General features: G+C 29.2%; 1 long non-coding RNA gene across 1 annotated transcript; it reads right to left on the bottom strand.

Moving 5' to 3' along the window:
- Positions 1-6,571: 6,571 nt before the first annotated feature.
- LOC110698323 lies at positions 6,572-7,470 on the bottom strand. Its single transcript, XR_002506696.1, has 2 exons — positions 7,325-7,470; positions 6,572-7,112 (listed from the first exon to the last, which is right to left on the bottom strand). It is a non-coding gene; the product is annotated as an uncharacterized LOC110698323 (long non-coding RNA).
- Positions 7,471-13,693: the final 6,223 nt, after the last annotated feature.

Genomic DNA, 13,693 nt, shown 5'->3' on the forward strand with positions numbered 1-13,693 from the left:
AAGGATTGAAACCAAAGAAATACTAGTTTATAAAGGGCACCAAGTAACCTGCCCTAATTTAATGCACTAGTAGTACCATAAGATTACAGTTAGAGGAAATATGTCCCAATCAATTTTGGTTTTCTTTTGGTTGGAAGTGGGGTACTATTTTGCTACTTCTTCTGTTCTTTTGATTTTTATTATTTTCCTGAGAATAGAAATTTCTCGGTAAGTTGTCGACTTTAAGGGCTAATGAATCATTCTCACAACTAGTAAGTTGTCGACTACTAGACTTTAAGGACTAATGAATTATTCTCGCAACTAGTAAGTTGTTGATTTTAAGGGTTGATGAATTATTCCTAAGCACACAAAATACCGAGTATGAAACGAGTTTTAAAATATTTAATTACAATAAGAAGATTCAAAAGTTGTGTTCTAAATATGGTGTTTAAAGGTGGGAGAGGAATGAGCTAAAACAAGGAGGTGATGTGCCTTCAATTAATGCTCATATTTTAAAAAAAAATAAATAAATAAATAAAATGTATGATTGATTAACAATAATGATATTGGTGAGAAAAGTCTTAAACGTGTTTCTTTGATTTACTAACGGAGTAGTAAAACTAAAAACCTTAGGTATGTGAATTTAGGCTATAAATAAGGATTCAATTAGAAATTTAATTTTACTTTTAGTTTTGGAAGTTAATTAAGGAAGAATAATAAGATAATTAATTACGAGCACGATTATTTGAGAAGAGGGGAAGAAGGTTTCCTTGTGGATAATGTTTGCATTGTTTGGGTTCAAAGGGAGAGAAATTCCGAGGGTGAAATATTTATTATGTGACCATGGTTTGGTTACAATTTGAGAAAAAGTAGCTGAGTTTAAGGGCAACACTAATTAAGTAATGATTTAGTTTACTTTTAGTAATCAAAATTATTATCCTTACGAAATCAAGGTTATTAAGGAAAATTATTGCCATAAAGTATCTTTTTTTTTCACACTTTTTTGTGAGATTATACCCTTTAATTATTTATTGGACTTTTTGTGAAAAACTACCTTATATACTTCAATTTTTGTGAAAAACTACCTTATAAAAACTAAATGTTGTAAGTTACTACCATGTGCTTAATTTAACAATGAAAGAGAAGGGGAATTAGGGGTTATAAGGAGGCTATGGAGAAATTGGGTGGAAAAGGAGAAAAAATGATTGAAAATGGGTCATTAAACGTATTTTTTTCAATGCAATAATTCAGCAAAAAGTAGCTTATTACAACATTAATTGTTTTATAAGGTAGTTTCTTACAACATCTACTCTTTAAAAGGTAGTTTCTTACAACATTTTTTTAATAAGGTAGTTTTTCACAAAAAATGACTTGTATAAGGTAGTTTTTCACAAAAGTCCTTATTTATTATTAATCATTAAAAATAGTACCCAAATAAATCAAATTCTTGTGCATAAAATTTAATTTCTACAAGGAGTTCTTTTTTTTTTTTCAGCATCACAAGGGTCGTGTGATCGATGAGAATCGATTTTAAAATCTCTTGAGATCGAGAGGGAAGCTCTGACCACTTAATCTATCCCTCACTTTCCTACAAGGAGGTTTATGGGGTTATGAGAAGTATATTGTCTCTTAGCATTCAATTAATTGCTTGGGGTGTGATTTTCTTCAAAAAAAAAAAAAAAAAAAAAAATTTGCTTGGGGTGTGATCTTGCCTTGTATTAAATCATGCTAAACGTGATTAATGGGGACAGAGCAAGAGCTTGGTTCTACCTCCTAAGGCTCTATCCATCTAATTTATGGTGATGTTCGTAAAGATAGCTGCCATTTGATTTTTGTAACTTTTCTCATGTTTAATGGGCTTTATTAGTAGCAAAGTGGGATATTAGTAACTTTTTTTTTTTTTTTTTTTTTTTTTTAAAGAGAAGTGGGATATTAGTAACTTATTCGAACATGTTTGCATCTGTTTCTCCCCTCAGAGTATTTTTAGTTTGACCGAAATTGATTTGACTTAATAGCAAGTCCGTGCTATGTTTAATTATTTGATTTTTTTTTTCCTTTAAATTTGTAATAGATTTGAATCATATTGAGTTAGCTAATAATTATTTCTCTGTTTTTAGTGTTTACTTGCAATACTTCTCTTTTCACATTCATCAATCTACTATTTCATATTATCAATATGCAAAAATTATACTGTAAAATTTTAATAGTATGAAAGTATAAATCAAGACAAATTTAACAAGATACCATATAACTAAAATTATCTTTAATAATATAAAACTCAAAATATTACAAGGAAAATAAAAAATAAAAAATATAAATAAATAAATAAATAATAATAATAATAATAATAATAATAATAATAATAATAATAATAATATTCTTGGACGGGTTGTGGCTGATGCAGCTCATCGGAAGCGGGTTAAGTATGAGGCTCGTTGTCAGGCGATTGGATATGGGTTCATTCCCTTCTCCTTTTCTTCGTTTGGTGAATTAGAGAAGGAGGCCGTTGCGTTGCTTAAGCGAGTTCAGAGGTTCTTGATGACGCAAGACATTGGAGCACGTGCTGCAACTCATATTTTTACTAGGGTAGGCTTTGCTATATTATAGCTAGTGGAATGGGGGCCTAGATTGTATCTCGGCTTCCCACTAGTTTATTGTAGGTTGTATGACTTTTTGTTTTTGAGATATAATAATAATAATAATAATAATAATAATAATAATAATAATAATAATAATAATAATAATAATAATAAATAAGGAAGTATTATTCATAGCAACCCAATTATTAAGCCACTTCCTTTGTGGGATTAACCTTTATTTAACCCGGTACGTACATTATTAAGAGGATAAGCTAGGTTTTGTATTTTTTTATTATAAGTGTACAAACACCTGTAAAATAATCTCGTACGTCATTGCTAAGGACTAACAATGTTTGGATTAGTTATTTTATTAATATTTGAAAAGCTTTTGATTTAGTTACATGCACACTCGATATGAATTACTTCTTGTTGACATGGGATATCAAAGTCAAAGTTACTGTACATTTAAGCAAGGAAGTAGAATCATGAGACTGACAATGAATGTTATAAATTTTGAACTGAAACCACATTAATATATTTTACTTCATTAAAACATTATCATAGTCATATTTTATTTCTATTCAAAAAAAAAAAATAATCATATTTTATTTTACCGTTAAATTTTTTAATGATTCATAGCCTCCCAATGATTTTGTTACGAGCGATATTGTTGTTTTCTTGAAGAAAAGTGACACCATATTTCATAAATCTATGAGACAGCGCAAAAGAGTAGCAAAGAGTTGCATGTGATCGAAAGTTTGATACAAGGGAGAAATTGGTTGGTTAGTGTCTTCCTAGCTAGTGAAATTCTTGGTCAAGAAAAGACTCCACGCTAAGATTACAAGATCTTTTACTAAAATGGCTAATTTAACAAAAATGTTTTCCAAAACGGCTATTATAAATTTTGATTCCAAAACGAGCTAAAGACTTGAAAGACAATCATTTATTTTTTTTATTTTCCTTTAAACTAGAAAGGTTCCTTTTTTGGGGTTTTTCTTTTTTATAATTTTTTTTGGGTTTATTTTAAATTTTCCTTTTTAAATAAAAAAATTATTTTAGTTGGAAAATTTAAAAGCCAGTAATTTTGTACTTGCCTTTAAATTCCATCTTATCTACATTTCCTTTTTTTTGGTTTTTTTTTTCAAAATTTTGTTTTTTGTTACTATTTTTGTTTTTTGTTTTGTTTTGTTTGGAATATTCTAAAGCTGTAGTTTAAAATATCCATTAATTTGGAAAATAACATTCACCCTAATATATTTGCAACAATTTTCAAATTTTTTTTTTTAATAAAGTTACAAAAAAAAATCACTTAAAAAATTGTTCCAAACTTACAATTAACAAAAATTTGCCGACATTAGCGGAGAGCATACAATTAACAAACATAAAAAAGATGAATAATACCTTAAAATCTCTTATCGCCGTATAAATTTGCAGTTGTGTTGATAGAACAATACTACTTCAAATTCCTTTTTTTTTTGTGATACAATCAAGACAAAACAAAATGTTTTTTTTTTTCTTTTTTCTGGTAATCTTGAATTGAAATTAGGGTTTCTTATGAGTGAATTTTTTTGAATAGCTTATGAGTGAATTTATGTATGTTTGTATACAGCTTTAAAAATTTCCAACTAAAAAGCCTAAAAATAAATTAAAATAAAGCCAACAATCCAAAAAAAAAAAAGTTCAAGGGATATTAAGAAATAAATAATTTCCTTCCTAGTCAGTATTTTAGCTAGTTTTGTAATTAAATTTTACAACTAGCCGTTTTGGTAAATACCTTTGTAAAACTAGCTATTTTGTTGGTAAAAGATCCAAGATTACACAATCTTTACCACAACAAAATCTATTAATTAAGCTAAGATTTTTTTTTTTCCAGCCAATGATAACTATCATCTAAGTGGTTAGAACAACATTAAGAAATAAGAAGAGAGGTAAATATGATGTTGATGCTATCACAATATATGTTGGATAGTCTGTCGTGCACAGGCATTATCTACAAATTCGCGTCGATTGATATTGATTTGGATCATCTATAGCAACCTCATGTCAAATTTATGGAGGGTAAGGTCATACTATATTGTGAATAGATGTCAAATTAATTAATTGATGTAACAAAGATCGATGGGATAGAAGACATTTAAACATGACAATGCCCTTTACTATGTACTTCAAGTCTCCAATCAAAAGTGGCTATATTTTAGTCGGTAAGATATGACTATCACAGGAGGAGTGGGGGTGAGGATCAATCTCATGCCACACAGGGAGAGATGGAGGGGCTAACCATCCCTCTACTCCTTGAGCCTGAAAAAAAAAATAATAAATAAATAAAAATAAGCGACAATATTATCCTTACTCTAATGCAAACAATCACGAATTTTAACAAAAATAATTAAGATAAACCACCCTGAACAACTTCAACATGCTAGATTTCAATCTAGGTCATACATTTCCTTGCAAAGATCAATTATTTATCAGGGTAGGAGTTCTTCTTTGCATAGTTGAGCTAATGGTAAAAGCTAGCTTATGTTTTTAATATTTAATTAATAATTGAAAATTTTAATTTTCCATGATTTAATTGCAATGGTTATTAAATAGTTCAATTTACTCATCATCGTCATTTGTTTGTTATTTACTAGTAATAGTCTAAGGTCCTGTCTTTATTATTTTGAGCTTTTGAGCAGAGTTATCAGAGTTTAGCAAAGTTGTGCGAACTAGGTGTTAGTAGAGCAGAGCATATTATTAATATTCAGCAAAACAAAACATAACAGACCACAACAGCTCAAAGAACAAGGTCTAAGTCAACTTAGCATTATCAAATTTAATTTTGTGCTAGCTTTTGATAATTTGACCCTTGATTGCCCGAATACACAAGTTAACTTTCATTTATGCTTAATTTGCAACGTGCTTATTGAAGCTATTTGTAAATTAATACTTCCTTCATTTTTAAGTACTTGCTACACACAGTTATTCACAATATTTAAGAAAAATAGGGTTCACATGATTTAATACAATTTAAAATGGAGTGAAAATTTGTTAGGAGTATAATTTAGTGGGTCATGAGCTTTAAATAAGCAAACAATTTCCTCCCAAAATAACTTTCCAATTATAGTGTGTTGCAAATATTTTGACATTTTCATTTTATAGAAGTGTTGAAAATATATTAAAAAAAAAATGGAGGAAGTATGCAATAAGTTTCAAATTGGAGACATCACTAGTAATTGTTAACCAGCTTGATCATAGAAATTAGTTGAAGGAAACATAGTATATATTATTTATATTTATTTGTAATTAGCATTATTAGATTAGTTTTAATAGATTAGATTTTTGTTTAATCAGTTATAATATATAATTTTAATTTCATGAACACAAAGTTTTATGTATGGTTGACCACAATAACGTATGGCTGACCTTACTTGGTCAGGGATCACACGGTCGGTTAGGGATTACTCGATCTAGGATTGTTTGGTCAATGGTTACTCGATCGGTCATGGGTTACTCAGTCGGTAAGTTAGAGGTCGCTAAAAGTCAGCTAGGGGTTATCCGGTTAGTGTTTTGGTGTGTTTCAGCTGGCCACATGATTACTTATTCCATTTTAAATAATATTGCATTATCTATTCATGCTATTATGTTGTAAAAAAAAAATGATTGGCTAAAAAAGTTTGTTTCCATAGTATCAATTTTTCATAACTTCACTATTTTATTTGTGTTCTCGAGTATTCTACTTGGTTGGGTTAATAGGTGCCTAGTTCAGTACTTACCACGTCCTAATTAACTAATTAATGAAATATATATAGGGTAATAAATAGGGTTATTCTCCATAGAAATCAATAAAGCATAAACTTCAAATAATCCACTAGGTAATGAAATGGTATTTGATGAACAATCTAATACTAAGGTAGGCTAGGGTTATGAATTTCCCACTAGATAATCAAAACAAGTCATCATTCCAACATAAAATCATACAACACAAGTAAGTATAATTGGTATATGCCTCCTTTTTTTAATTCCACTTTGAGTTATTGCCGGCGAAGATTTCAATTCACAACCTCTATTCAAAATTCAACTTTCGTCAACCCTTGAGGTACAATATCGATTTTGTCATACAAAGATCGTAAATGTCTACTATCTAGATAGGTACTCCTCTAATCTTAGGCATAACAATCCTCTTTTACAACACACAAGACATCAAATCTGGCCATACGTACTAACCTCTCTCGAGGATCGTTACCTCTTTCAAGATCTCACAATCGAGCATAGGTTAACTAGCTAGGTAACAACAACCATACCATAAAAGCCCCGTTGGTCCATTTCCAACGAGGCTTTTTTATAGTTCATTTGGATTTTATAAGGGCATTGATCGAATTGATGGCTTGCTTCATTTTTTCCTCTCCTTTTCTTCTTTTCTCTTTCTCTTCTTTTATTCTTCAATTCTCCTTCTCTTTGGTAAAGAAGTAATGGTGATGATAAAGTTGCTTCCATTCCTCTAATCCTCCTTTTCTCTTTGATGCTTCAATTCAATGTCGTCTACTCTTTTCGACTTCTCCATTGCACATAAACCTACAAAAGGAGGAACATTTACTCCAATAACACAAATGCATCAAGGGTAAACAAGGCAAGGAGAGAAAAACGAGTATGCAAAAAAATCCCTAATGAAAGGCAAGCTAAAGTGCTCTAGACTAGGTGATTATTACTTATCCTAAATAAACCTAAGAAGCTAATAAATGAGTATAAAACTCATTTCACATGCATAGTTGCATACTACTACTCACTTTTCATTGTTATTATCCCTTCTTCAATTTTTTGTGAAAGATCTATAATGACTTTTCTGCGTTACAAATGCTCCGTGCATTATTATCACTGATTTAGTATTTATATAATTGAGGAAATTGAGCTTATCATTCATTTAGTTATTAAGGGTGCTATAGTTTTGGGGTACAATGCAAGTTGCATTTTTTTTTTAATGAACTACAATGACTTGTTTAATTTGATTGATATCTACATCATATTAATTACAATGAACCTCATAATTTACAAAAATAAAATAAAATAAAATAAACTTGTGTACACTATAAAAATTAAGTTATTAATGGAGTATAAAATATATCTTTGCATTCTACTACCGGTATCCCTTTGCTTGAGATGGTCCTCTAATATGATATTAGAGCCAACGTAATACAAAAAGGTCACACGTTCAAATTTTTCATACTCCCCTCATTTCATAGTGGAATATTAAGCGTTGGGTATGATGAGACCAATTTTATTACTAATATTTGATAATTATTTTGTTTTCTAATCTAAGTCCCTCTATATAAGGAATTAGAGAGGACCACTTCAGGGGTTTTATGAGACTCGAATGGAATAAGTCACAATGGCCTCATCTTCTTCCTAGTACCAAATATTATAGGTAAATAGTATGGAATAAGCCGATAAGACCCTGTAATATAAACAAGTTAAGTATCAAAACTCTAACTCTAGAATCAAGAAATTTACGAGAATTATCATCCCACAAATTATTAATAAAAAAAATTGTTTTCTTATATTTTCTTCCCTCTTAATTTATTTGTATATTGTATATGTTTGAATTTCAATGGATTACAAATTGGCACTCTCGGTGGGAAAGTTTTCGCTCTTCATTTCCACTCTTCCAAGTCTCAAAATAAATGTGAAGAATCGACGGCCAGGGGAATAATGTGAAGTTTGCTTTCAAATTCTATAAGAAAATTTTGAGACCAGGATGCATTTGATCTGATGTCAAACCACGCAACAGGTTTCGAGGGGCAATTTATTGACACTGGAATTTTGTTAATTTTTTTTAGGTGTCAAATATATATAAATAAGGAGACAATATCATAAATATATATATATATATTTATATATATATATATATATATTTATATATATATATATATAAGATTTTATATTCAAAATCTCATTGATTATTATAAATATCTTGTTCTCTGATCTAAGTCCTGCTATATAAAAAAAATAAAAAAATAAAAAAATAAACATGGATCACTTTTAGGGTTTAATAAGCTAGGCTCAAATGGAATAGTCACAAAGACCCAATTTCCTTCCTACTATCAAACATTGTAGTTTGTAGGTTCATAACATGAAATAAGCCGGGCAAGACCCCACATTATAAACAAGTATATCACAACCTAATTCTCCGGAAAGAGAAATCAAGAGATCTAGAAGAGTTGTAATTTCACAAATTATCAATAAAAATATTATTTTCGTGTATTTTCTTCCTTCTTAATTTATTTTTGTATTGCAGGTTTGAAATTTTAATGGATTGCATGTACATACTCTTTAAGCCTATCAGGCTCACATATGAGGGGGTGTGTTGAGATTATCTTCTAACAATTACCCTTTGCAAATATAATTAACAAGTTTTACTCTACAACTAGGTTAGGTCTCGTACCATGCACGGTATTTTAAATATTAATTATTATTTTAACACTATATTAATTATGAAAAGTATCTAATTGCAAAATAAGATGAAAAATTCGTAATAACAAAAATAAAAATAAAATTATATCATACAGTAGAAAATAATTGTTGCACAATGTGTGTGTATAAATGGAATCGAATTGGCAAATAGTAAGAAAACATTATTAAATAGTATTAAATAATATCTAAGAAGTTTTGGCAAAAAAAGGGATTTTTGATGCAATATAACGTAAAGATGGTTTTTTTAATTCATTTCGTACTGTAAATTAAATCCATTTGATAAATCCATTTGATAAATCCATTTGATTGTAATAAATCGAGAGAAAAAAAAAATCATTTTAAGCAAATAATATTAAACTTATTACTAAGAATCTTGAATTACTATTATAAATTTATAATATATAAATTAAATATGTATCATTTTATTATTTAAAATAAGTTGTCAATAAAAAAGAAATAAAGAGAAAAATAAAATTAGAATATACTACGTATTTATTTTTGGAAATTGGTTATTGGAAGGAAAAAAACAACATTAGGATGGAAGTGACATGTGTTATTTCCGATGTATATTTTATTACTCCGTATTATGTTATTGATCGATTGAAAGAGAAAATTAAAACTTAAAATAATTAAGTAATTAATTAACCCAAAGTCCTTTCTCCTCCTCTTCCTTCAGTTTACATCCCAAATAATGAATCTACATATTACTTCCTTTAATAGATGCTAATCGGACATCAAAAATTCTCTAAGCTTAAGGCCTGTTCACATTTACTTAATTTCAGTTCAGTTCAGTTCAGCTCCAATCAGTTCAGTTCAGTTCAGCTCCAATCAGTTCAGTTCAGTTCAGTTCAGCTCCAATCAGTTCAGTTCAGTTCAATTCAGCTCAATTCAGTAAATGTGAACATGCCCTTAGTGCATGCATTAATTTGAATCATTTGATTGATTATTAGTTTGATTTTTTTTTATTAATTTTTTTTATTTTTATTTCCTGATCTGTTAATGGCATTCACTCATTTGTTTGTCTTTCAAGTATTATTGTATTGCCCTATATAGTTGTTTTTTAATGATATTTTTTTGGGGTGTTTAGAGAGTCTCGTACAAGGACAAGCGATGAGAATTGATCCCAAATAACTACAACCGAGAGGGAGGTCTAACCACTTAAATTATTCTTTACTCTGATAATAATTATTTAGTGAGTTTTTTTTTGTTTAATTGCTCAGTTTGGGTTAGAATACTAATAATATCGGGAGTACACATATATATACATGGTGAAATTAACGATATTATTAGTATTCTAACATGCATGAGCTTTAGCATAGATTGGTAATTTATCTACAAGTCACGTGCAAGCCTACAACTATACAAGGTATGACTCAATAAAATTGTTCTTAAAATTTTCTTTCTTTTTAGTCCTAAATCAATCAATATTCTATATTATACATATTTGAAGGACACCTATTTTATCAATGTGATAGTTATTTGATAGGCATCTATTACAATTTGCAAAGTATAATTTGTAAATGATTGTAAATATAGCAACAATGAAAAATAAACATACATTAGCTGTAACGACATCATATCAAATTTACACAGTGGTAGCACCCCCATAGGCAAGAAGCTACGTAAAATACTACTCGTACAAAGTAACATTAATATTTATTGCTTGCTAAAGTTTACTACTGATCAGTACTTTTTTTTTTTTTAAGGCAACTACTAATCAGTACTAGTCTACTTGATAATTAATGAACTTCCAAAAACAAAAGGCTAAAGTTAATTTATTATTATTTTTTTCCTTCTTTTGTTTTAATTTTTTTCACAAGAAATGTAAAATGCATGCGATTTGTAAAAATAAAAATAAAATAAAATAAAAAAATAATTTAAAAAAAAAACCTCTGACTATTAAACTATTACCCATTGGCATATATAACTATATGGTGCACCCTTTTTTCGACATAGCTCATAGACTAAGAATCTAATACAACCTCCGATTTTTTTTTAATTACAACTTTGGAATATTTTATATCTTACAAATAATATCCCAAAGTTGCAACTAAAAAAAATCGGAGATAGTATGATTCACAACAAGCAAACAAAATTAGTGTTCGAGGCCGGAATTGAGGGTACTCATATAATGGTTACTAGAAATAAGCTTATCATGTATGTTACTCATATGTGTACATTTACAAGTCCGCGTTGTGGAGACTAAAAGTCTTATTACTTCATAATTGTTAACTATAATTGATTTAAGCAAATGTGTACTGTTACCACTTTTGCTTCTATATATATATATATATGCACTTCAATTTGAATTGTAATTTTTTGTTTGAAGTTTACGATGTGTTTATTGTTTATGTATTCATTAATGCTTGAGTCTCTTAATTGTACGCTTGTCTCATATAAAGGTCTCGACCCTTCCACATATCCTCTCGAGTCTCTAAAAACTCCAAAAAAATATCGAACACTAACCATAACCGAGGGAATAAATAATTAATAATATAGTATTATTATTGAAGTGAAGATTTCACCACCTCGACCAAGAACTAACCATAAATCATGATTCCATTCTAGATGACTCTTCACATTTTTGTTTCTTTCCTTTTTTTTAATATTAGCTCGTGGAGAGGTCCATCTAACGAACAAATTAAATAGAATTTTAACAAAATTTAATTGTTTGTTGATATAAAATGATAGATACCTAACAATAATATCACCTACTATAATTAGTAACGTTAGAATATTTTGCATGCATATCTACGTGCAAGTTTCCGTCAACATATTCAATTGTATAATGACAACCCCCTATATATTAGCTACATATAATATTCTCGACTTTTATTTAATTTATGAAAATAAAATTTGTGTGCATCTATAAGTCTGCAATCACATCATAACCACCTTCTGTATTTCCATTGATGACTGATATATATATTTTGCTTAACATTAAGTTGCAATGTCACTCATAGGGCCATAATTCGTCATAAAAATCATAAATAATAGTGATTATTTCCTCAAGAAATCTGCCATGTGGCAATATATTTTGAAAATTTTAAATTTCAAACATGAAAATTAGTGGCTCTTTGTGAACAAGGAATATATTTTTGGGACATTTCGTCGGCAGAGGTGATATAACAATGTTTTCATACATTAATATGCTATTTAAATGTTAAATTGGAGTGTGTATCGTGTCTTGTATAAGAAGAGCCACGACACGTACGGTTCATTTATGTGTAGACAAGATTCAATTGTAGCCTTAGCAACTAGCTAGTTAACTGGGTACTTATGTAGTAGTGTAAATGTGTAATACTGTTAAGACTTTACTAACCAGTAACCACAGTAGATGACATCCATATATTTATATTATTCTAGATGAAATTGATTAGTTGTAACCATTGCGTAAATAGATTGATACATGCATGGCATGCATGTCAAGACTAGTTAAGAATCTATACAATCAAGCAAGTAGAATAATTAAAGCACAAATGATAAGTAGATCATGCACGCACGTATTCACTTAGATTTAATTAGGTTTAATTTTAATTTCTTTTAATTTTTTTATATAGATAAATAAATGGTCTCTAAAGTGAGGACAGGGCACTAAGAACTCGTACCTTTTAGGCAATTGATTGAGTTGGCTGACTTGCATTAACCCTTCCATCACCTTGTTTAATACCCTGAAATTAAATAGACAGCTAGTCTAACTATATAATATGCTTTGAATACTCAAGAAACACATTGAAGAGATTGCATGCCACGATGTTAGTGTGCAACGCAATAGATCTGAGGATATTTATGGAACCGATTGTTTTACTCGTATATTGTTAAGAAATTTGACACTCACAAATATGAAATAAAATATAATAGTGCAAAATTGGAGGGAAAAAAAGGAATAGAAAATCAATTGTATGAAATTTATGCACGAAAATATAACTAAAAAACCTGAGATCCAAGCTAATTAAATAGTACTTGAATGTAATGTCGTGCTAGGAGTACAAGTTTGAATAAAAATATGAGATCGATGAAGATACTTGAATTGACTCTTAACATCTCTCAATCTGAGCCTAAATTTCGTTTAGTCCTAAGATACACCAGTTCTCCATATGACTACGTCTATGACATCCCTTCTCTACTCAATAGACTCTGACTTATGTTGTTCTGCGACCACAACTACACGATGTATTTATACTAGTACTAGGGTAAGTGTAAGCATCATAAAAGAGTCAATTTTCTTGTCATAATTTGCTCACGAACACGACACCATTATATCCCAATCTTTCGTTCTTGATTCAACAAAAAAGACGCCATGTTTCAATTCAATTGGCGCTACTACTCAACCCTAGTGTGTTTCATTCCATCTTCAATTCATGCTATGTATCATCTCTAGTATGCATACCCAACACTATACTAAGCTTTGACTTTTATACATGTTGTCCCTTGACTCATTGACCTATTATGGTTAGCTAGAGATTTTTCAAGGGCCATCTATAGTCTTAATCAAAATAACTAGAAATGTTGGCAACTTTTTTGTAATTATGAAGGTCAACAAAGTAGTGTAAGGGCATAAATAATTGTATTTAGATCTTTGTTTTTAGTAACCTTATTTCATTGTCACTTCTATCAAATCAGGCTAGAAAAAGTAAAATAGCTTAAATAAAATCAAATTAAAATAAAATAAAATTAATTAAGATATA

The sequence above is a fragment of the Chenopodium quinoa genome, unplaced genomic scaffold (assembly GCF_001683475.1).
Source record: "Chenopodium quinoa cultivar QQ74 unplaced genomic scaffold, ASM168347v1, whole genome shotgun sequence".
NCBI classification, from domain to species: Eukaryota; Viridiplantae; Streptophyta; class Magnoliopsida; order Caryophyllales; family Amaranthaceae; genus Chenopodium; species Chenopodium quinoa.